This window comes from Callorhinus ursinus, unplaced genomic scaffold, assembly GCF_003265705.2.
Source record: "Callorhinus ursinus isolate GAN/ISIS: 27379988/994484 unplaced genomic scaffold, GSC_fseal_2.0 scaffold10, whole genome shotgun sequence".
In the NCBI taxonomy this organism is placed as follows: Eukaryota; Metazoa; Chordata; class Mammalia; order Carnivora; family Otariidae; genus Callorhinus; species Callorhinus ursinus.
The window spans coordinates 86,781,778-86,806,186 of record NW_027397072.1 but is presented as its reverse complement, the minus strand read 5'-3'; positions in this window follow the sequence as shown (position 1 = coordinate 86,806,186).

The window sequence follows — 24,409 nt, the reverse complement described above, 5'->3', positions numbered from 1 at the left end:
CAATGCTAAATCAGAGTGGTCCTCTATTTTCTGTAAAGCATTATATGATTTCATGTTAATTCTCCATACATTAGGTAGACTTCTGTAGTGAAGCCATCTAGGCCAGAAAAAAATTGGGGGTGGGTAGTATTTAAATTATAAGTTTAATTTTCTTAAAATTTATAGGGCCACTCAAATTATTTGTTTTATATTGGGTGAATTGTGTTTTTTTATTTTCCTTGTTCAAAGGAGTCCTGTAACCTCTCCTATTAGAGGCAATAAAGCATGTGTGGAGCATGACTTCTCAAAGGGGAGGTGACTGGAGTGAGGACCCCCTTGAGCCAGGAAAATATAAAGGGTGAAAGGGAACCAGAGAAAATCATGGAGGAAAATTTTCTCCCAAATGAACACTTTTCATCTTTCCCAGATCAAACACAGCTTTCTTTAGCCATACCTCCTCTATCATCCTACTTGCTTTGAACTCTCCATATTGCCTCTGTTCTAATTCCAGCTCTGCTACTTGTGAGCTGTGGGCCTTTAGGCAAGGTATTTAACCCCTCTGTCCCTCAGTTTCCTTTCTCTAAAAATGGAAATAGTAGTAGTATTTTCCTCATATGATTGTGTGAGAATCAAACGAGTCCATAAATATTAAATACTTTAAAAGTTGTTAATGGATATCTCATTTTTCCAACATTAATTGAAGACTTCCTTTTTCTCATTGAATTGCTTTGACACCTTCCCCCTCCCCTTTTCTTAGATTAACCAATGACATATGTGCGGGTTTATTTCCAGACTCTTTTCACTGCCACTGATCTGTTTGTATATACTTTGCAAATAACACATGATCTTTTTTACTGTTGCTTTAGAATAATCCTTGAAATCAAGGAGTGTAAGTCCTCTAATCTTGTGTATCTTCTTCATGATTGTCTTGGTATTTGAGGTCATTCCATTTCCATATAATTTTTGAAAAATAGGTTTCCAATTTCTATTTTTAAAAAAAGACTGATATAATTTTGATTGGAGTTAGTTGCATTGAATCTATCGATCAGTTTGGAAGAAATCGACATTTTAACTAAATATAGAGTTTTTCAAAGCACAAACATGGTTTATAGCTCTATTTACATGGGTCCTTTTAAATTTTTCTCAGCACTGTTTTCTAGATGTCTTACACATCTTTTGTTAAATGTATTCCTAGGGGTTCTTTCTAATGCTACTAATAATTAAGATGTTTTAAACATTTTTCATTGTTTATTGTAGTAGAAACAGAATCAATATTTTGTATATTAATCTTTTAACCTGTGATCTTGCTAAATCGATCAATTAGTTCTGGTGTTTGTAACCTATAAAATCATAAAGAAAGCTTTATTTTTTACTTCCCAATCTTTATATCTACTTACCTCTTTTTTCTTTCTTTTTCATTTTTTCCCTCCTTATCTCTCTCTTCCCTTCCCATCCCTTCCTTCCCTGCCACTTTAATTATGCTGAATAGGATTTACGATTCATTTTGAATAGAAATGGTAAGAGTAGACATTCTTGTCCTGTCCCCAACCTTAATGGGAAAGGTTCAGTATTTAACCTTTAAGAATAATGTTAAGAATATAAATAAAAAATAATGAGAATAATATTAGAATAAAAATGTTAGCTGCAGGTTTTCATAGACACACTTTACCTTTTTATGTTTCAGACTGCATCCTTAAATTTGCTTTATTCTCGTGATACTTTAGTTGTGAGATTCATTCATGTTCGTCGGTGTGTATCTATGCCTTCTTTTTGACTGCTTCATATTTCACTCTATAAAATTGTCACACGTTTTTGGGGCACCTGGGTGGCTTAGTCAGTTAAACACCTGACTCTTGATTACAGCTCAGGTCACGATCTCAGGATCATGAGATCCAGCTCTGCATTGGGCTCCATGGTCAGTGGGGAGTCTGCTTAGGATTCTCTCCCTCTCCCTCAGCCCCTCGCTCTATGCTCTCTCTCTCTCTCAAATAAATAAATAAATCTTCAAAATTGTCACAAGTTCTTTTTTCATTCACTTCTTAACTGATATTTAGGATATATCCATTGTTTTAAAAATACATATAATACTACTTTAGTAATTCCTCTATATCCTCTGTACACTTAATGAATTTATTTTTGGCATATTCCAAGGGTTGGAATTGCTAAGTAAGAGGAGTGTTCACTGTTGACTTTAATATTTTTAGGCAAAAATCCTCTGCAAAATGTTTGTCCATCATATGCTACATGAACTGTGTAAGAGTTTCTATTGCTTCACAGCCTTACCAACCCTTATTTTTCTCAGGCAATTTAAGTTAATTTTTAGACATCTGATGAGTATGACATTGTATCTCTTTGGACTTTAGTTTCACTTCCCTGATTACTTCAGAGACTGAGAATTTTTAAATTTTTAAATTGATCTTTCAGGTTTTCTGTTAATTCTGATCAGTTATCCACAGGATTTTTTGTATTTCTCTTATTGTTTGTAGAATTTAAAAACATATACCAGATATAGATTCAGTAATTGATGCCATTTATTGTAGTCTATATCTCCTATGTGTCTCTTCTCATCTGTCTGTCTTTCATACACACACACACACACACACACACACACACACACACACATTTCACACTGTATTTTAATATACAGAAGCTTTTATTTTAGTGTGACCAAATTTGTCAATCTTCTTTTGTGGCTTTGTGTCTGTTTAAAAAATCCACTCTTGAGATTACAATGGTGTTATCATTTATTTTCTTTTTAAATTTTTCAGGTTTGATTCTTCACATGAAATTCATGTTAGTTTAATTTGCAAATGAAGGATGCAGTTCCTTGTTTGGCCATATCTATAAACAATTGTCTCATCTCCTGGTATTAAACATTCCATCTCTCCATGGTAGGCAGCCAGCACTGCCACATGACAAGGGTTACAAAGGTCTTGTTTGTTTTTAATCCCCCTATCAGTCAGTCCCTGTGTTCTCTCTGTCCGTTCCTGCTGCAATCCTTTCCTAATGTTCTACTAGAAGAATCTCCGTGGGACAGTTCCCTGACGATTTTTTCACCTCAAAACTGCCTTAGCTATTTTTCTCATGTGCCCTTCCACATAAATTTTAAAATTCATATGTTGATTTCAGGAAGTTCAAGAAAAACTATGTTGGAATTTTAATTGGGTTTGCATTGAATTTTTTACATTAATTTGAGGAGAATTTACAACTTTAGGACATCTTTCCATCCCTAGACATGGCATTTTGTTCTATTTATTTAGGCCTATTTTATTTCAATTAAGCACTGACATTTTATCCACTGAGTTTTACACACTTCTGTTGATAATTCATTATCTACCATATATACATATATATATCATATATCATACTATATGTAGTTATTTAAATGGTATTTTCTAAAATTATATTTCATTCTGTTGATAGTGTATAGAAATGCCATTGATTTTTAATATATACATCATATCTAGCAAATTTGCTAAATTCTCTTATTATTTCTATGTTTTCCCTGAATAATAATAGTCTTGTTTCTTTTCCTCCAATCTTTATATATTTAGGATTTTGTTGCCTATTTAAAAATCTTTGGGGGCACCTGGCTGGTTTAGTCAGAGCATGGGATTCTTGATCTCAGGGTTGTGATTTCAAGACCCACATTGGGTGTAAAGATTACTTAAATAAATAAAAACTTAAAAAAAATCCTTTTATGATGGTTATGATCTATAGAGCAATGAATTTGGGTAAGAAGATGAGCTATGATTATTTTGATGTATGTGGAACTTGCATTATGATGAAAGCATAGTCATCTTGTATACTGTTCCTATGTGATTGATTAAAGTGTGTTCTCACTCACTACTTGTGTGTCTTTATTAGACCACCATTGCTAATTGCTCTTTTCTGATTTTCTGTATCTTCACTAACGTTTTTTGCCTACTTGAAAGATATAATCCATTAAGGTAGTGAATTGATCAATTTCCTTTAAATTTCTGTAAATTTTTATTGTATATGTTTTATTTTATTTATATCAAAACCATGATACAAAGAATCTTTTTATCTTCTTGAGATATTAAACCTCTGTATAGCCAACAAGGGCTTCCAGAACAAAACAGTATAGACTGGTGACTTAAGCAGGAAAAATTCATTTTTCACAGTTCTGTAGGCCAACGTGGTTGGGTTCTGATGAGGACCCTCTTTCTGCCTTGTAGATGGCCACACTTTCCTGTGTCCTCACATGATGGAGTGAGTGAGCTCTCTGGGGTCTCTTCTTACAAAGGCATTAAATCCATCATGAGGGCATCCTCATGACATTACCTGAACCTCACAACCTCCCCAAGGCCCTAACTCCCAAAACTATCACCTTAGAGATTAAAGTTCCAACATATTAATCTTGGGGAACAAATAATTCAGTCCATAGCAACCTTTTATCTGTCATTACCCTCCTTCTTTCTTCCTAATATTTTTTTTCCCTAAAAAATGTGCTTCCTCTGAAGGTCCCTGTAGTGAGTATTTAAGTCTTGGTAGTAGTATAGTAAAATAATATAGAAGGTAGTTAAAGATTTTAAAAATAGGAATGCCATTTTAATGAGAGTTTACCCATTTACATTTACTGTGATTACTCATATATTTGAAATGAGCTTAATTTTTTTCCTTTCCATTTGGTTATTTTGCTCTTAATTAATTTGTTTCTTTTTTGTTGGGGGTGGTGCTTCATTGATGTTTCATTGTAGTGCTGTATTTTCCATCCCTGGTTGGGAATTTATACATGTTATTTCAATTGTCACTCTTTTAGTCAAGTGGCAGAACCAGTGGAGTATGAAGTTGCCTAAGTTTTCTTCCATCATCCTGCGCCATGCAAATACCTTCAGTTCCTTTAACTAGTCAGTGTCTTTCCAACTTGCATGCTATTATTAATCAGTATTTTGAGTATTTTGTTTAGTTTATCCTGAAATTTGGCAATACTATTTTTTATGCAATCAGTATTCATAAAGATCTACCCTCATGCTGAAAATTTCTTGCTGACTGTTCCTTTGTGCATTTCAGCTGTTTCTTCTTCTTTTTTTTTTAAGATTTTATTTATTTATTTGACAGAGAGGAGACACAGAGAGAGGGTGAGCACAAGCAGGGGGAGTGGGAGAGGGAGAAGTAGACTTCCTGCAGAGCAGGGAGCCCAATGTGGGGCTCAATTCGAGGACCCTGGGATCATGACCTGAGCTGAAGGCAGATGCTTAACGACTGAGCCACCCAGGCACCGCTCAGATATTTCTTCTGAACCTCATTCTCTCCTTCTGTTATCCTTCTTTTTCATTTTCTTTAATAAGGGACAGTTGCTAGTAAACTTCAAATTTTGCTTGAAAATAGAACACACTGTCATTTTGAATAACTGTTTTACTGTTTATGTACTTTGGACTGATAATTATTTTATTTCCACATATCGAATATTGTATTCCACCATCTGCTGACTTCCTCTGATCTATTAAGAAGTCAGATCTCAATCCATTATTAATCTTTTTTAATTTAATTTAATTTAATTTTTTAAATAATTTCTACACCCAGTGTGGGGCTGGTGCCCAAAACTCTGAAATCAAGAGTCATATGCTCTTCCAACTGAGCCAGCCAGGTGCCCCCATTGTTTATCTTTTATGGTTAATAAGTCTTAAGTCATGGGCAGTTTGAGCTCCCCTCTTTTCCTTTGTTGCTCTGCAGTTTTATTGTCCTATTTGTAATATTTTTTTTTCCTTTTATTTACTCTCCTAAGATGGTAGTTCTTTAAGATTTCATTTATTTATTTATTTAGAGAGTAAGCAAGTGGGGGGAGGGAGAGAGAGAATCTGAAGTCGACTCCATGTTGAGCATGGAGCCCCACACAGGGTTCCATCTCATGACCTTGAGATCATGACCTGAACTGAAATCAAGAGTCAGATACTTGACTGACTGAGTCACTCAGTTTCCCCCTAAGATTGTAGTTCTTATTGAATCTAAGATTGCATGATTTGTTTCAAATGTGGAAATGTCTCATCAATACCTCTTTAGATATTTTATCTTCTGCATTCAATTTCTTCTCCTTCTGAAACTTATATTCAGTCTTCTAATTCTATCTAACATGTATCTCCACCTCTCCTTCATATTTTTCACTTCTATCTCAGATTCATTCCTTGTATCTTTAAAGACACTTGCTACTTCTCCCTTCAGCAGCACCTAGTTTGTCTTTTAATGTATCCATAGTTTTTAATTTTACTTATTACATGATTTTCATCTCTAAAATTTTTATGTGGATAGTTTTCAAACCTGCCTGTCCTTCTTGTATAATATCTTTCTTTTGGGTCATGTTATCAATTCTCTGGTTTATTCCTTTAAAAAGCTTATTTCAGTTTATTTTTAGTTTGTATGTAAGAATCCTAATATATCATGTCCCCAGAGATCTTTCTTTTCTCCTTATTCTTTTTGTCATTTATCATTTGTATGTTTCAAAATTTCAGATCTGGAGCTTATGCTGGCTTGAAATCCACAATTTGCTTTTTCATTTGCTTGTCAGGTATCTTGCTATATCTGCTGGCCACTTATTGTAATTTTGCAATTTTGTGTTTCCTAGACTGAATAAAAGTATAAATTCAAACCTCAAGTTCACCATTGCAGAGCTGTGATCATGGATCCAGAGATAGACAAGGCTCTTTTTCATCCAGTTGGTTGAATTTTCATTTCCTACCATCTTCTCATGGAAGCTTTAGCTCTTTGAAGTCCTAATCACATGTAAGCATTTCAGCTCTCAATATTCCACTCTCTTGGGCCGAAACCCTCATCTCTTATCCCTCTTGTGAATGGTAAAAATCCAAAACTTAAATTTACTAAAATTTGTAAATTGCTTTGGGAGCACTTGTAGCTTAGTGCACTCTTAAAAATAAAATTCTGTTTGCCTGCCCTTTCTTTGTTTTGGACTCCTGGAGATTTGTCTTAATTCCTTGCTCTTTCAGCTCAGGGTTTAAATGCTTGCTTTGTGTTTGTTTCCCAGCCCTTGTATGTGTTCTATAGACAAAGTTTTTCAAGATATCATGTTTTCCATGTTGCCAGAAGTGAAATTTAATTCAACATGTGTTTATTCAACATCTGTGATATATAGGGCCATGTTACAGTGTCTATAGTGAGAGGAGGTACAGGGAAAGGCTCCAGTATTAGAAGTGAAATAGGTATTGTTAGGATAATCTATCAGAGTTTAGGCAAACAAAACTCACCCTATTGATGTGCCACTGAGATTTTTAGCTAACAGGACCAATTGCTGGTAGCCCAATCTGTGGTACTTCCCCAAGCTATTGAATATAGCATTCTCCTATGAGAGAGATAGAGCTAGACAGAGATGAGATAGAGAAAGAGATAGAGATAGATAGAGATAGAGATAGAGATAGAGAAAGAGATACAGAGATAGAGATAGAGACAGACAGACTGGAGGCTGGCTGCCTAGATTTGAATCATAGCTCCTTCCATTACTATGTATGTGGTCACAGAAAGCCACTTAAATCTTCTGTGCTTCAGTTTCTTCACCTGTGAAGTTGAGACAATAATCATGCCTGTTTCATGGGACTATTCTACAGAATAGGTAACTCAGTACTTGTAACTTGATTAGAATAGTGTCTGGCACATAATTTTCAGCGTATCTTAGCTGTTCTTATTTTTAACTATTACCTATGGCTCAGTACTATGCAAAATGCTGTGGATGCAGAAAGGAATGGCAGTCCTGCTCTCTGAGGATTCAGTCAGGTCACTCGAGGGAAAGACTAACATGTAATCTGTACTGTATATTGCTTACATGTAAAAGGTGGCAATTAAGGCAGGGGTGCAATAAATAAGGTGTAGAAGTAGCTCAGAGGATGGATTGATTAATTCTTTCTCCTAGAGTGAAATGAAGTGGAAAAGAAGGGGGTCACATTTGGGAAGAAGATGATAATTTCTTTTGTCCTCATGATCTATTTAATAGCCTTTTGGAGATGACCATCTGCCAGTTAGGAAGGAAGGTCTTAAGTTATTAAAGACAGCTTGAGTTCTTCATGAGCTCCAGGTTTTTGATTCAGATGTTTCCAGTTTTGAATTTTTTGACACTTCTCTTATTATTCAGAATTAATCACAAGGTGTTTGAGAAGACTGATTAATGCTAGATGGAACATAATGCTTGCTTCAAAATCCCCACAGATTGCCTTGAAAGGGCAGTCCTCACTTCTCTTATTTTCCTTCTATATTCTGTATGCCCCCAACCCCAATTAGGATGAAAAATGACTAAAGTGTTATTGTCCTTCTGTTGGATACAAAGGACATGAGAATTCCTGTTAACATTAACTTTCTACTTCATAGAGCTGAAGGCTTCGTGCTCAGTATGCGCTCAGGCTTGTCCTTTTAATGAAACACTTGGTCCAAACACTTTTATCATTAAAAAAGTAATAATGAATCTGTTATGAGGCCACAGAATGAGGGTGGAAGGTTAATACATGTTAGAGAACAAAAAACAATTCAGCCACCACAGACAATGAATACAAATTTCCTTTATTCTCCTTGAAGTCATCCACTAAATTTTTTAAACACCTTTCTCTTCTCTTCCCGACAACCATATACGAGACCTAAATGAGAGGAATTAAAACCGACCCTTCAACTGGAAATCTCTATTACTTGCACAGCTATGGCAATGATGATGAATACTTTGAACATCGACCCCCTAAGCTCTGTAAGATCTTGCTGAATCATCAAAGAATAAATTCCACTGAAAAGCATGTCTTTTAACCAATTCTGCTTCTTTGAAATCTAAAAGTCCACAGATAATTACAATTATAAAGTAAAAAGGCAAATTCTACCAACCACTCACATAAACCCATTTTATCACTGTATGGTCACATCTCACCTGTTATTGTTCTCCATTAATTAGAATACTTGACTGACTAAAATAATTCCATTTTTCTGGTCAGGTACAATGACATTTAATTTATATAGGAAATATCATGACTTGGGTGTCATGAGGACAGCCCTCAATTCCTTAATCTAAATAGAACTATGAACCCAGAACGCATGTCCAGCTTGTCATGTAAGGAGTAAAGAGGTGCCATCCAGTCAAATGTTATGGGGAGAGCAGACCCTGGAAAATATTAGAAGGTTATGGGATTCTTCCAGGAGACAGATGCTGTAGAGCTGTTCTTGGAAAACACCCAGCTTATTTCACTACAGACAACCTAGCACAGTAGCAAGTCAGAGAATGCAATTATTTTCCATACCCTCCACCCCCAAATACACATCCATAATTCAAAATACTTAGCATAAAATTTCATGGAAATTAGTCAAACTCCTGAAGTTTGTATAATGACCTCAGTTGAGAACCTCTAACTGTACATTCTACATGATAGAATTGATGAGGATACAAATTTAAATAATATATGGTTTTGACCTTCAAGGAGCATATAGTCAACTGGAAGAGACAGTAAAATAGACAATTATAACACAGAAGGATATGGGAGAGAATAAAAGATGCAATAAGAATTCATTATAAGGAATTATTTAGAGAAAGGGTTGAGATAGACTTCCCAAAGGAAGACTGCCTTACCAACAGATACTTGAAGAATGAGTAGAAATTACCCAAGTAAAACTGGTGAAAAATATGCCCTTGGTAGATGGAAAAGAATGTGCAATGGACTATTCAAGGCAAGATAACGCAGAGAGGTGTTCCAAGAAATAATAACCATCTAATACAAGTAGAGTATGCTGAAAGGTAATCAAAGATTAGGTTAGAAGGCTGAGCTAGAATTCTCCTGTGTCATATTAAGGAATTTGGAGTTTTACCCTGAGGGCAAGAGAAAATGGTTATAATAGTCTAGACTTAGTGTGACAAAATGCCTCGAAGGGATAACAAGAGCAAAGGAAGCCTTCCTAATTACAATGTGCTGTTTAAGAGGATGGAGTCTGCTGCCATGTTGGCTGAACTTAAGTCCTGGCTTCACCACTTATAGAAAATTATTTAACTCCTCTGTGCTTCAGTTTCCTCACCTGGCACACGGAGAAAACTGTACACTTACCTATCAGAGTTATTATCAGGATAGAAGGAGTTGGTATATGGAAAGCGTTTGGGCCATTCCTTGGCACATAAGTGTTGTGCACATTCTGCTCCTTGTGTCATCACCATCATCACGATCAGTAGCACTATTCAAGGTGAAGATGTTGAAGCATGTGGTAAAGTATGTGGCAAAGGAAATGGAGGAAAGTATGTGACTGGGCAGGTGTAATAAGTAGTATATGGTGACCAATTAGATGTGCAGGTAAGGAGGTAGATCTAGGCGATTGCCTGGGTTTCTGCATCAAACAGTTAAATCAGGAAGGAGTAGAAAGATGGATTCTTTCTGTGCATGTGGGTTTTGACATGCTTCTATGTAAGGTAAAAACAAACTACAGTTGGCTATAGTTACAATCCAGGGTCAGGGGCATTGACATGTACCCACTGATTCCTACCTGAGTCTGTCAACTCTAAATGCCTTTCATTCTAACCAGGTTTTAGATCTTTTAAGTGTACTCATTTGATCTTTATGTGATTCTGTAGGTTAGGTGAATCAAGTAGCATTGTGTCTATTTTATAGATGGGAAACTTGAAGAACAAGGGCACTATTTTCTCCTATGAGCAACAGAGCTAAATGGTGAAAGAACTGGCAGGAAAAATAACCCATTTCTCCTTTCCTCAGACATGTACTCAAATACTGCTTTCTCCATATACCTCAGGCATAACTAAGCATCAATGAAGGTGCTCCTATGCTTTTAGAGTCAGTGAAATTGGCTCAAATCCCATCCTACATGTAACAGGAGGCTACAGTCATTCCCAGCCTCTTAAGATTTTAGGATGAGTGATATGGTTTATGGATTTCCTGCATACCATCATGTTTTTCTTCTGAGTCAATTTTCCTTTAAAATTGCTGTGTTTCTGGACTAATATTCCTTACATCCTGGCGTTCTCTCCTTCTCTCTCTTGTGATTATACCCACCCTGAAAGTCTAGTTATTTTCTGATTTGGAGTGGTTTTACTCCATTTTTGTCCTTGTTTCCTGTTAGCTAGGCTCTCAGGTGTCAAATTATGGAGTAGCTTACCAAGGCATTCTGGCAGCTGTTAGATTTGCTATTTTTCCACAAACTATGCACTCTATTGATAGTGTGATCTCTCTGAAACTAATATTTTTCTTTACCTTTTTGAATAAGTTACAAGCTGGACACTAAGCTCATGATATTCTCTAGATATTATCAGACTGGAAAGAAAGAAACTCTATTTTTCCCCACCCACCAGGTCCTCCTGACAACACCAAGCTTGACCAGACATTTGTTATTAAGAAAGAAGGAAAAGATTTTCTTTTCCATTAAAATGTATTTTAATGCTCTTTGGCCAATATTATGTTTTCCGTTTCTCTTTCATTATCATCTTGCTCATTCTTTTAACCGGCTAATTGGCATCTCCAGTATAATTGAGTTATCAAAGGAGAGAAAAACATTTGGTGTGGATCCAATTAGACCCCAAATGAAAGACCAAAAAGGTGTGAGGATAAGTAAGTCCAAACAAACAATAACAAAGAAGAATATAAATTTATGCCTATGTGCCTCATAAATTATGTATATGATTTCTTTCTTTTTGTGTTTTATCCTATCTTCTGAAGATAAAAGTAAAACATGAAATATCATGAAGTATCAGGGTGATATCAGGGAAACTTAATTGTTACCTCAGAAAAATATTCACCATAGAGATTAAGAAAACTGATTTCATAAAATGTGATCTCATTATCGTAAAGATTCAAAATCCACAGGTATGTCTGTATTACTGTAAGAAAAAAGAATCCTGAAAGATATACCTGTACATCAAAATGTTAACAATAGTTGTCTATTTAGAGAAGCATAACAAAGGATGATTTTTAAAAATTTATTTAGCCTCATTTCCATGTTTTACAATGAAGACTATATCTGCAGATGATGAATTTTTCCAGTACAGAATTTTTATTCCATTCAATCTTTAGACATTACATTATTTCATCTTAAAACAATATATGTGTAAAAATATACATGTTGTTATCTACCAGACATCCCCTTAATCAAGTAAAATTAACATTGTAAGCCATAGCCTCTTTTTTTAATTTTTAAATTTTTTTATTTTATTATGTTATGTTAATCACCATACATTACATCATTAGTTTTTGAGGTAGTGTTCCATGAGTCCTTGTTTGTGTATAACACCCAGTGCTCCATTCAATATGTGCCCTCTTTAATATCCATCACCAGGCTAACCCATCCCCCCATCACCCTCCCCTCTAGAACCCTCAGTTTGTTTCTCAGAGTCCACAGTCTCTCATGGTTCATCTCCCCCTTCAATTTCCCCCCCTTCATTTTACCCTTCCTACTATCTTCTTCTTTTTTTAAACATATAATGTATTATTTGTTTCAGAGGTACAGATCTGTGATTCAACAGTCTTACACAATTCACAGCACTCACCACAGCACATACCCTCCCCAATGTCTATCACCCAGCCACCCCATCCCACCCACCCCCCAACCACTCCAGAAACCCTCAGTTTGTTTCCTGAGATTAAGAATTCCTCATATCAGTGAGGTCATATGAAACATGTTTATCTCTGATTGACTTATTTCGCTCAGCGTATGTGTTGGATTGAGAAAAACATTACTTTTGAAGTATTCCTGCCCCAAATGCATAACTTAAATCAAATCTTGAGGGCAAAATCTGGCAAACTTAAATATTTTGTAATTTATAACTGCACTGTGATTATATAAGAAAACATCCTTGCTTTGAGAGATGCAGGCTAAGGTTTTTGGGGGCAAAGGATCAGGATCTCTGCAACTTCCTCTTAAATGATTAAGGAGAAAGACAGAAGGAAGGAAAGAGGGAAGAAGGGAAGAGGGAAGGTTGAGCTCTTTGAGATTACTGCGATCAAACATTAATCTTAATCTTAATTTGTAACACACAGATTGAAGTTTACTAAAAATACGGGGCAGTAGGATAGCTGAATAGGTATCTTAAAAGTAGACCTACGTAATCTTCTTGTCATCCCTGAAAAAGTGAAAAAGACATTTATAATATACAGAGTGACTTTATGCATAATAGCCCCAAACTGGAAACAATACAAATGTCTATCGGCAGTAAAATAGATACATTGTGGTATACTCATATAACAGAAAACTGTACACCAATAAGAAAGAAAAAAAAAAACGACTATTAGACATCACGGCATAAATGAATTTCATAGATTGTATAATGTCAAGTAAAAGGAACCAGCCATAAAAGAGGTTGGATAATTCCATGTATAAGAAGCTCAAGAACAGGGCCACCTGGGTGGATCATTTGGTTAAGCGTCTGCCTTTGGCTCAGGTCATGATCTCCAGGTCCTGGGATCGAGCCCCACATTGGGCTCCCCACTCAGTGGGGAGTCTGCTTGTCTCTCTGCACCAGCACCTGCCCAAGCTCGTGTTCTCTCTCTCTCTGTCTCTCAAATAAATAAATAAAATCTTAAAAAAAGAAACTCAAGGACAAGCAAAATATATTTACAGTGATAGAGATAAAAATAAAGTTCACCCCGGGGGAGGAGGAGGATGGTGACTGGGAAGGGTCCTGAGGATGCTTTCTAGTACACTAGAAATGTTCTATATGCTGATTTCAGTAATAATTACACAGATATAAACATTTTATCTTTCTGAATTCTTAATATTATTACATTTTACCAAATGTATGTTATATCAAGCTTTACCCTATTCTGTGCTCATCACTAATGAATCTTCTCTTTACTGTGTCTTTACTGATGTTTGAGATATATTTTTGGAATTAATAAAAATTATACCTACCCTGTGTCTTATTTCTTTGGGGTCCTGCTGAATGTAATAACAGATGCTGATACATATTTTATTTCTTAGATAAATCTTTTAGAATATATCCAAGAATATTGCATTAATTGAAGGAACAACTCTGATGACCAGAATTTGAGACAACCTAGGTAGTCTGATGAGAAATGCAGGATAGTGGTAATGGTTTTCAAAAATCCCACGTGTCATTTCAGTATGGTAATTCACATGAACCCAGGTGTGCAGCAGATTGGGTCGTTCTTTGTGGAAGGTATGAAGAAGTCAGTTCAATGCAGCACAGATGTGGTCTTTTTTTAAAGATTTATTTATTTATTTTAGAGAGAGAGAAAGAGCACAAGTATGAGGGGAAGAGGGTGAAGGAGAGAGAATCTCAAGCAGACTCTGCACTCAGCGTGCAGCCCAACGCAGGATTTGATCTCACAACTCTGAGATCAGTACCCGAGCTGAAACCAAGAGTCAGATGTTTAACCAACTGTGCCAACCAGGCACCTCAGTGGAGAAGTGGTCTTTAACAAGATATGCGGTTTCCCTATTCAGAAACTAGAGGTAACTGCAGACTTTTCTGGACTGGGTAGACATTAATATCCAAGACGGTGGGGAAGAGTTTGGTGGTTCAAGTTTCTAAGCAGTCATGATGGGGTAGGGGAGGCAGTGAGGGGAAATCAGATGCATTCTGGGAGTACTGATCATGAGGAATTCAAGAATTCCAGAAGAGAGGACCTCTCTTCAGGCTGAAGATACTGGCAGGGACCAAGAAAGGAATTCTGGGGTTCAGTTGGCTACATTTCTGTTTAAAAAAGAATTATAGCCCCAAGTCAGGCCCTGGGACAAAGACCAAGGACCCAGAAGTCCACGTTGCCGAGGGGGGCTCAGGGACTTTGTGTTCAGCAAAGTGCACTGTAGCTCCATGCATCACAGATATTCTGGGCTTTCTCTGACCTATCCCCATTCTTACAGGGACAGAGGGGGTTCCAAACACCCATGTCTGACTTTTATTCATCAAGGCCCTGACAAAGTTAAAACTCCATGCATGTTTGTGTTGTTTGAGAGTGAAAATTATGAAAGGCAGGGACAAAAAACAGGCAACTGTGATTCTCACCTACATATTAAGTCAAATCTATTAGTGAGCATCCCATAATACACCACGTTACAATTTTTAGTTAGCTCCAAAATATTAACTTTCCTGGGACAGCTGAGTTATATTTGACAGTAAATGTTTCTCTTAAATTGTGAGCATGTACACTACAATGTTCATTTTATTTTATTTTTTTAAATTAAATTTAATTTTATTATGTTATGTTAGTCACCATACAATACATCATTAGTTTTTGATGTAGCGTTCCATGACTCATTGTTTTCATATAACACCCAGTGCTCCATGCAGTACATGCCCTCCTGAATACCCATCACTGGGCTAACACATCCCCCCATTCCCCTCCCCTCTAAAACTCATAGTTTGTTTCTTAGAGTCCATAGTCTCTCATGGTTCCTCTCCTCCTCTGATTTCCCCCCCTTCATTTTTCCCTTCCTTCTCCTAATGTCCTCCATGCTATGCCTTATGTTCCACAAATAAGTGAAACTATATGATAATTGACTTTCTCTGCTTAATTTATTTCACTTAGCATAATCTCCTCCAGTCCCATCCATGTTGATGTAAAAGTTGGGTATTCATCCTTTCTGATGGCTGAGTAATATTCCATTGTACATATGGACCACATCTTCTTTATCTATTCATCTGTTGAAGGGAATCTTGGCTCTTTCCACAGTTTGGAAATTGCAGACATTGCTGCTATGAACATTGGGGTGTGTATGGCCCTTCTTTTCACTACATTTGTGTCATTGGGATAAATACAGTAGTGCAATTGCTGGGTCATAGGGTATCTCTAGTTTTAATTTTTTGAGGAACCTCCACACTGTTTTTCAAAGTGGCTGTACCAACTTGCACTCCCACCAACAGTGTAAGAGGGTTCCCCTTTCTCCACAACCTCTCCAACATTTGTTGTTTCTTGCCTTGTCAATTTTTGCCATTCTAACTGGTGTAAGGTGATATCTCAATGTGGTTTTGATTTGAATTTCCCTGACTGCTAATGACGATGAACATTTTTTCATGTGTCTGTTAGCCATTTCTTTGGAGAAGTGTCTGTTCATGTCTTCTGCCCATTTTTTGACTTGATTATTTGTTTTTTGGGTGTTGGGGTTGAAACATTCTTTATAGATTTGGAAATCAGCCCTTTGTTTGTAATGTCATTTGCAAATATCTTCTCCCATTCTGTGGGTTGCCTCTTTGTTTTGTTGACTGTTTCTTTTGCTATGCAGAAGCTTTTTATCTTGATGAAGTCCCAAAACTTCATTTTTGCTTTTGTTTCACTTGCCTTTGGAGATGTATCTTGAAAGAAGTTGCTGTGGCCAATGTCAAAGAGGTTACTGCCTATGTTCTCCTCTAGGATTTTGATGCATTCCTGTCTCACATAGGGGTTTTTCATCCATTTTGAGTTTATTTTTGCGTATGGTGTTAGAGAATGGTTGAGTTTCATTCTTCTGTATATAGCTGTCCAATTTTCCCAGCACCATTTATTGAAGAGACTGTCTTTTTTCCATTGCATATTTTTTCCAGCTTTGTCAAAGTTTAGTTGACCGTAGAGTTGAGGGTCCATATCTGGGCTCTCTATTGTGTCCCATTGGTCTATATATCTGTTTTTGTGCCAGTACCATGCTGTGTTGGTGATCACTGCTTTGTAGTATAGCTTGAAATCGGGCAACGTGATGCCTCCAGCCTTGTTTTTCTTTTTCAACATTTCTTTAGTGATTCAGGGTCTTTTCTGATTCCGTACAAATTTTAGGATTGTTTGTTCCAGCACTTTGAAAAATGTCATTGGAATTTTGATTGGGATGCCATTGAAGGTATAGATTGCTCTGGAGAGCATGGACATTTTAACAATGTTTATTCTTCCAATCCATGAGCATGGAATGTTTTTCCATCTTTTTGTGTCTACAATGTTCATTTTAGAAAAATAATAAGCTGGCAAATATTTGGTAGCCTATGCCTATAAAGGGATTCTTGGATATAATTTTTCTAATATTTAAGAACACTAAGATATTTGCTTAATTAGTTTCCATCTTGATGAATTTCTTTTTAAACAATAATTACTAGAGATAAGTTGTCCTTGTCCTTATATTAATGACGATATTAGGGCAGAGTAAATATTGAAAAAATCAAACATTCTAGCTAGAAAATGGAAAGAAGAAAATGAGTACTTTTTCAGAGTTTGTAATGCTTAAAATGTGAGTAAATTTCTGATGTGTATTAGGACTAGGGAATTTAAATGCAGAATACTTGGGACATTGGGTGGCTCAGCCAGTTAAGTGTCTGCCTTCAGCTTAGGTCATGATCCTGGGGTCCTGGGATTGAGCCCCCCATCAACCTTCCATCAGGCTCTCTCTGCTCCCCCCTGCAGCTTGTGCATTCTCTCTCTCTCTCAAATGAATAAATAAAATATTTAAAAAAATAAATGTGGAATACTTTTTAGTTGCTTAGAAATACATTTTTTAGTTTATTTCTTATAGTCAATTATAAAGGTGACTTTGTCAGGAATTAACCAAACTCACATTAGCATATCTCCTTAATGTATGTGTATCTATGGAGAAATGTATATAGAAATTTGAATTAATTGGATAATTTGGAAAGTTCCTTTAAATCTTCCACTTGAGGGGTGTTTGCTAATAGGGTCACCTCACTTTGGTTTGAAAAGCAGGCATAGTTCATCTCTGTCTTCTTGTCAAAATAAGTAATTAGGCATTTTTCCTTCATGCACATATATAAACATAAGAAGACAGGTGTATAAATTGTAGGTGTTACTGTTCTGTAATACTATGACCCTGGCTGGGTGTGTCAGCTGGGCCCTGCATCCTCAGTGTTTCAATATGCCTCTGCTCTTCTCTCTTCTTGTATGCTACAAAATGCCATGGTATCCCATGTTTTTTCAATGCCCATTGCTAGGCTTTTATTGTTCAGTTTTAAAATACTTATATTTGGCCATTTGCTTATTTGAAGACTTTTATTTTTCTTTCATTTCACATTTTCTATTTCCCACTACTTTTTTTGAATATTAAAAAAAATAGGTTTTGCACATTCCTCTTACCACCCTGGGAGAGAGCCTAATTTTGTGCCACTGCAACTGTTAGACTTGCATACTCTTTGTAGCTGCATCATCTACCACTAAACTACTAGCTTTGTTACTGATTCTTTGCAGAGTTCTTCCTCCAGGAAACCTCATTGTTTAGGAGTGAGAAGAGGACATGCTCAGACAGTTCTATGGGAAGACTCTCCCTTGAAGCAAAGTAACAAGGGTTCTGGTGTTCTTGACCTATTTTCATTAAGGTCAACAACTGGCCAGAACTAAGACACTAGACTTCAGAGGAGGATGAAGATCAGCAGAAACAAGGCCCTAAAATTTCCCTTAGTCTTTTACTGTGATTGAAGTAAGGGTTACACCCATCACAAGCTAATTCTTGATTTTACTCTCAAGTGAATAACACAATGTCACGCATATGTGCACATGCACCTTCATACACACATATAAGACACACACAAGCACACACATGCACCTTCATACACGTGTACACAAGCACAGACATGTGCATGTACCTTCATATATACACATACAGACATGCACAAGCACACACATGCACCTTCATACAGGCATGTGTGCCCAAGCACACATGAACATGCACCTTCATACACATGTGCACATGCACAGGCACCTTCATATACACACATACAGACACCAGCACATACATGCACCTTCATACACGTGTGCACAAGCACACACAAGCACATGTACCTTCATACACACGTGCACAAGCACGTACATGTGCATGCATCTTCAATACACACACATAGACACAGACAAGCACGCACATGCACTTTCATACATGCACGCGTGTATAAGCACACACATGCACATGCACCTTCATAGGCACACATACAGATACACAAAAGCACACACATGTGCATGTACCTTCACACACATATGCAAAAGCATGCACATGCTCATGCACCTTCAAATGCACATACACAAGCATACACATGAGCATGCACCTTCATACATAGGCATATACATTCATAAGCATGCACACTCACACACTCACTCACACACACACACACACACACACACACACACACATATAGCTTCTGGCCCATAAAAAGGCAAGTACTTTTTTCGGACCTCAGAAATGCAATGAAAATATTTTCCAGTTGGATGTCTAAATTCTATGCTATAATTTCATTGCTTGGAAAAAAACACTATCACAAGACAATATTTTAAAGCTGAGTTGCAAACATCTATTCAGTATAAGCTATTATGTTTGTAAATACAGCACTTTAAAATCTCTCTATGAAACTTATTTTCTAGGAAAGCAATCAGGTTACTTATTTCATATTCCTTTTTGGGAAGAATGATAATTAAGGTATGTTCAGAGGCTGTACCAACATGTCAATTCCATTTTCCAACATGTTCTCTCTAAATGGAACCTGGAAGTTCTTTCCCTTTATTCAAAGCTAATTTGTTACATTCTGTTATATACAGGATATACATTTTGAAATTTTCTTTTCTTTTTGTTTTTTTTTGTTGTTGTTGTTGTATTCTGTTTATGACTGGATATTGGAATCTTCACACGTATTTCTGAGTACTTAATATTTTCTAGTATGACATTTTCTTATCTATGACATTATTTTTTTTAAAGATTTTATTTATTTATTTTGAGAGAGAGAGAGCAAGCAGAGGGTAAAGGGAGAGAGAATCTCAAGTAGACTCCACACAGAGCACAGAGCCCAACACTGGGGCCGGATCTCATGACCCCGACATCATGACCTGAGCTGAAATCAAGAGTCAGATGCTTAACTGACTGAGTCACCTAGGCACCCCCTTACCTATGACATTATTAAGGAATATAGTTTTAATTATTTTGTAAGGATTTCTTAATTATTTTCATTTTCATTAGAGATCAGTCACTATATAATGATGAAACTTTAAAATGCATTTAACTTGCTTCAAGGGGTAGTATAATCAATATTCATAAATATCCCATTTTTAAATTTGAATGGATGTTAATTTCCCCATTACTGGATGTAGAACTTTATATATTTCTATCAGATGCTAAGACAAGGTTGCTAATGGTATAGTACAAATCTCCTGTGCTTCACTAAATTTTTGTCTGATAAAACCTTCAGGTACTCATATAAATGCATAAACATCTATTCAAGTGGTGGTTGTGATAGTCTCGTAGCTGTGTTGACATGTATATATTATTACATCATCCTAGTCATTTGAAAATTTTATCAGAATATATTTTCTTACAGTCTATTTGATATTAATGTAGACACAATGTCTTTCATTTGATTAATTTTTTACATGATTTGGCTATTTTTATCCTTTTATTATGCTGGAATTTAAAAATCCACATCCAATCATCTTTATATTATAATGGAAGCATGTTTGTTAAAGAATATTAATGTGATTTCCAAAACATGCAGATTATATTTCTACAGTTTGCAGTTGCTTTCTCCCCTCTCTTTTTATATAATCTCATGATTTCTCATCTTTTGGACTACTTCTCTTCATTCTCATTTCTTTTTCCTTTGTTATTCTGGAAACTGTATTCTCTGTTTCTGTTCTTTGGGGAGTTACTTTATAAATTTTAATAATTTCAGCAGTATCTCTGCCCTGCTGAAAAATACATGAACCTCAGGATCTTTAACTCCTGCTCTCTGCCCAAACTATATGATATTGATATCAAGTATTCTATTTCAGCATTGTTTTGATATCCATTCTTTGAACAGTTACTGTTTCATAGTTGATACATGCCAGATTTACCCATCTGCTTAACAGTTAACATTTCTTTGCTCTTTATTCCTTCCTCAGACCTTCAATCTACTATCATTTTCATTCTTCCTGCAGTATACCCTTTAAAAGTTTCTTTAATAAACAACTTTGTAATTAAAGTTTTTTGTTAACTTTGTTTTTGATTCGCGTGATTTTGAGAACAATAGTTTTTCCCTGTATATGACTCAAGACTGATGGGCAAATTTTCTCATCACTTCAGATGTGTTATTTCCTTGTCTCCTGGAATTAGTTGCTTTGAGAAATCACTTGCCATACTCATTGTACCTCTTCTTGTATGCTGTGTTTAGGGATGGGGTTTTGTTTGTTTGCATGGATACTTTCTACACCTGTGGATTAGAGTCTCTGATCGGTTCTGCAAAATTCTGACCCTTTCTTTATTTTGCCCTGTTCTCTCTATCCCCACTTTGTGGAGTCCTGTTAGATATATATTAGATCATTCCACTCAACCCCTTGTATCTGCTCCTCTTGTATTTCTGTATTTCATTAGTCTCTCTGTACTGCACTCTGTAGTATTCCCTCAGATGCACATTACAGCTCAATTCATGTTCTTCTCTGCCATTTGCAGTCTGTTGTAATTTTTTCCATTGTGTTCTAAATTTTACTCACTAGGATTTGAATTTCTAGAAGCTCTAGTTAATCCTCTTCAAAATCTCCTGACCATGTCTGTTATACCTTTGACAAATATGATTAGCTATATTACATGTTTATCTTCTTTATCTGTTAATTCTAATATCTATAAAATTTTTATTCTAATTCTGCAGTGTGTCATTTTCTCAACATTTGCTCATTATGTCTTATTTCCTCAAGTGTTTCATGACTTTCCCATAAGCGAATTTTCTCATATGCATCATTCGGACCCAGTTTAAGGGAGTATCCTCTTAGAAATGGTTCACTTCTGGGCGCCTGGGTGGCTCAGATGGTTAAACGTCTGCCTTCGGCTCAGGTCATGATCCCAGGGTCCTGGGATCGAGTCCCGCATCAGGCTCCCTGCTCCTTGGGAGCCTGCTTCTCCCTCTGCTTCTCTCTCTCTCTCTCTCTCTCTCTCTCTCTCCCTCTGTCTCTCATGAATAAATAAATAAAATCTTTACAAAAAAATAAAAAAAAAGAGAAATGGTTCACTTCTGCAAGCCACCTAGAGCAAACCTGAAGTTAATTTAACTTAAATTTTTGGCTAGTACTATTTAGAGCCACATAGGTACTAATTTATTCCATCTTATGAGGATAATAAATTTTAAGGATAATAAATCCTATATGAGGCTGAGCTGGTTGTCAGTGATTGTCAAAGATGGCATTTCTCTTTCTCTCTTTTCCTCTCCTTTACCCAGAGTTAAGATCAGGAAAGGAACTTCTTATAATCTTGTTCTGGGAGTAGGGTCTTTCTTTATCAGTTTACCCACAAAATAAATTACCTCTCAGGGGTCTCAGCTGTAAATGGGAGTCTAATACGAGTTCTCTCCTTGGGATAGCTCCCAGCTTTGTCTTCAGAAACTAGCTAGCAGGGGCGCTTGGGTGGCTCAGTCAGGTAAGCATCTGACTCTTGATTTTGACTCAGGTCATCATCTCAGGGTCCAGGGATTGAGCCCCATATCTGGCTCCTCGATTAGCGGAGAGTCTGCTTAAGGGTTCTCTCTCTCCCTCTCCCTCTGCCCCTCCCCCACTTGCATGTGCATGAGTACATGCTCCCTCTCTCTCTCAAATAAATAAATAAATAAATAAATAAAAAGAAACTAGCTATCAGACCACTGGAGATTTTACTTCTCTGTTCCTAAACCTCAGGGAAGTAAGTAGATAAACTGAAACTCTATTCAGTATAATATATACATTTTAATGGAACCACACTGTGAGCCTAGGACTCTGCTGATCCAGTATTACTGATTTTTGGCATCGGTGTTTTGTGATCATTTGCTTATCTCTTTGATAGGATGTATTGCTTTTTGTCTTTATCAGATATTGCTATCAAAGGATGACTATTATTAACTCATTTTTTCTGTTTATTCATAACTTATGCAGCTTAATGTCAAAACCATAGAGGTCAGTGTGAGTTCGATGAAAAATCATGCAGAGATGACAGTGGGGGGCAAGATGATATTATGAGAGATAACATACCCTCTTGTGTCTGGTGACCTCTGCCAACTTCCATTAGCAGATAAATGAGTGTTGAGTATGAATTTTATATTTTGAGCCTGTTGGTATTGACAACAATGTAATCAATGAATGTTAAAGTTGATTTTCTCATCATGGTATTATTACTAATCTGGAATTATTAATCATTAAGAATAGAAAGTATTATTCACAGGCTAAAGGTTTTGTTGTTTTTTGTTTATAAGTTAGTTTTTTTAAAAAAATCAAAACCGGGAATTAAAAGAAAATGAATTAAATCCCCATATGGACTATGTATTAGATTGCTAGGGCTTCCATAATAAAATATCACAGACTGGTGGCTTAAACAACAAAAATTCATTTTCTCACAGTCCTGGAGCCTGGGAATACAGCATCCAGGTACCAGCAGGGGGGGTTTCTCCTGAGGCCTCCCTCCTTGGCATATGGCTGCCTTCTTGCTATGTCCTTGGCCTTTTTTCTGTGTCTTTTCCTCATGAGGATACCAATCTTATGGAATTAGGGCCCCACCCTTATGACCTCATTTAACCTTAATTACCTCTTTATGAGCCTGATCTCCAAAGGTTAGGGTTTCAACATATGAATTTGGGAAGACATAATTCAGCCTCTAACTGACTATAAATGATCTAAATAATTTTTTAAGTATTTTGGTCTCAATTTCAAGGGGATGTGAAAAAATTGCAAAGTTGTTATCAGATATTTGAGGCTTTGTTACCTGAGACTTTCTGTCTAGCCATCTCTTCTCTGTTATAGGAGACATTGCTTTTATGATACATATTCAGAAATATTCAATCATAAGAGTGATACCTGCTGTGCCTTGTTTTCCAACAGAGATCAAGACCATTCATTGCTCAGCACTGAGTCAAAGAAAACAAATTTCCAAAAAGATAAGGAATGAAGAAATGACCTGCAGTCACCCTAATCCTGCATTTTAGAACGTGACAAAGGATGAGATCCTGTTTTGAGGGTGTGTGGAGTGCGGACAGTGAATTGTCTTTCACAGATTATAATCCATAACCATGTTTGCATATCAAAGGAGTTCTGAACAGGGGCAAGGGTTTCTTATTCACTGCCTTTCCAAAAGGTATGAGTACTGGCAAAACAAGTTCGTAGTGGATGTGGATATGAAGTGAAGGTTTAATTATTGGTCTGGATAGTTTGTCTTAAGCTTGGTGCCATTGGTTTTGTTCATTAAAAAATTCAACAAAGCTATAAGCACTTTTTGAAACCCACATGTGCTATCCACAATAATGAATGCAATTATAATTTTTGAAATGCACTGGGGAAAAGATGAAAACCAGCACAAGCTGGAGGCTTGCAAAAGCAGAGATACTGTGGAGCACTCAAGCTAGCCAATATCTATCCAGTGCAATCATATCCATCCAATGTATCTGGAGACTATGGAATCCAACCAGGCATGCATATTGCAAAAAACCAAGTCCTGAAATCTAACCTCAAGCCTCAAGTGGATATACACTTTGCGGTCTCATCCTAGTCCTCATTTGTTATTGTCGCAAAACCACCCTGCAGTTCAACAGAATTCATTGACGCTGGTG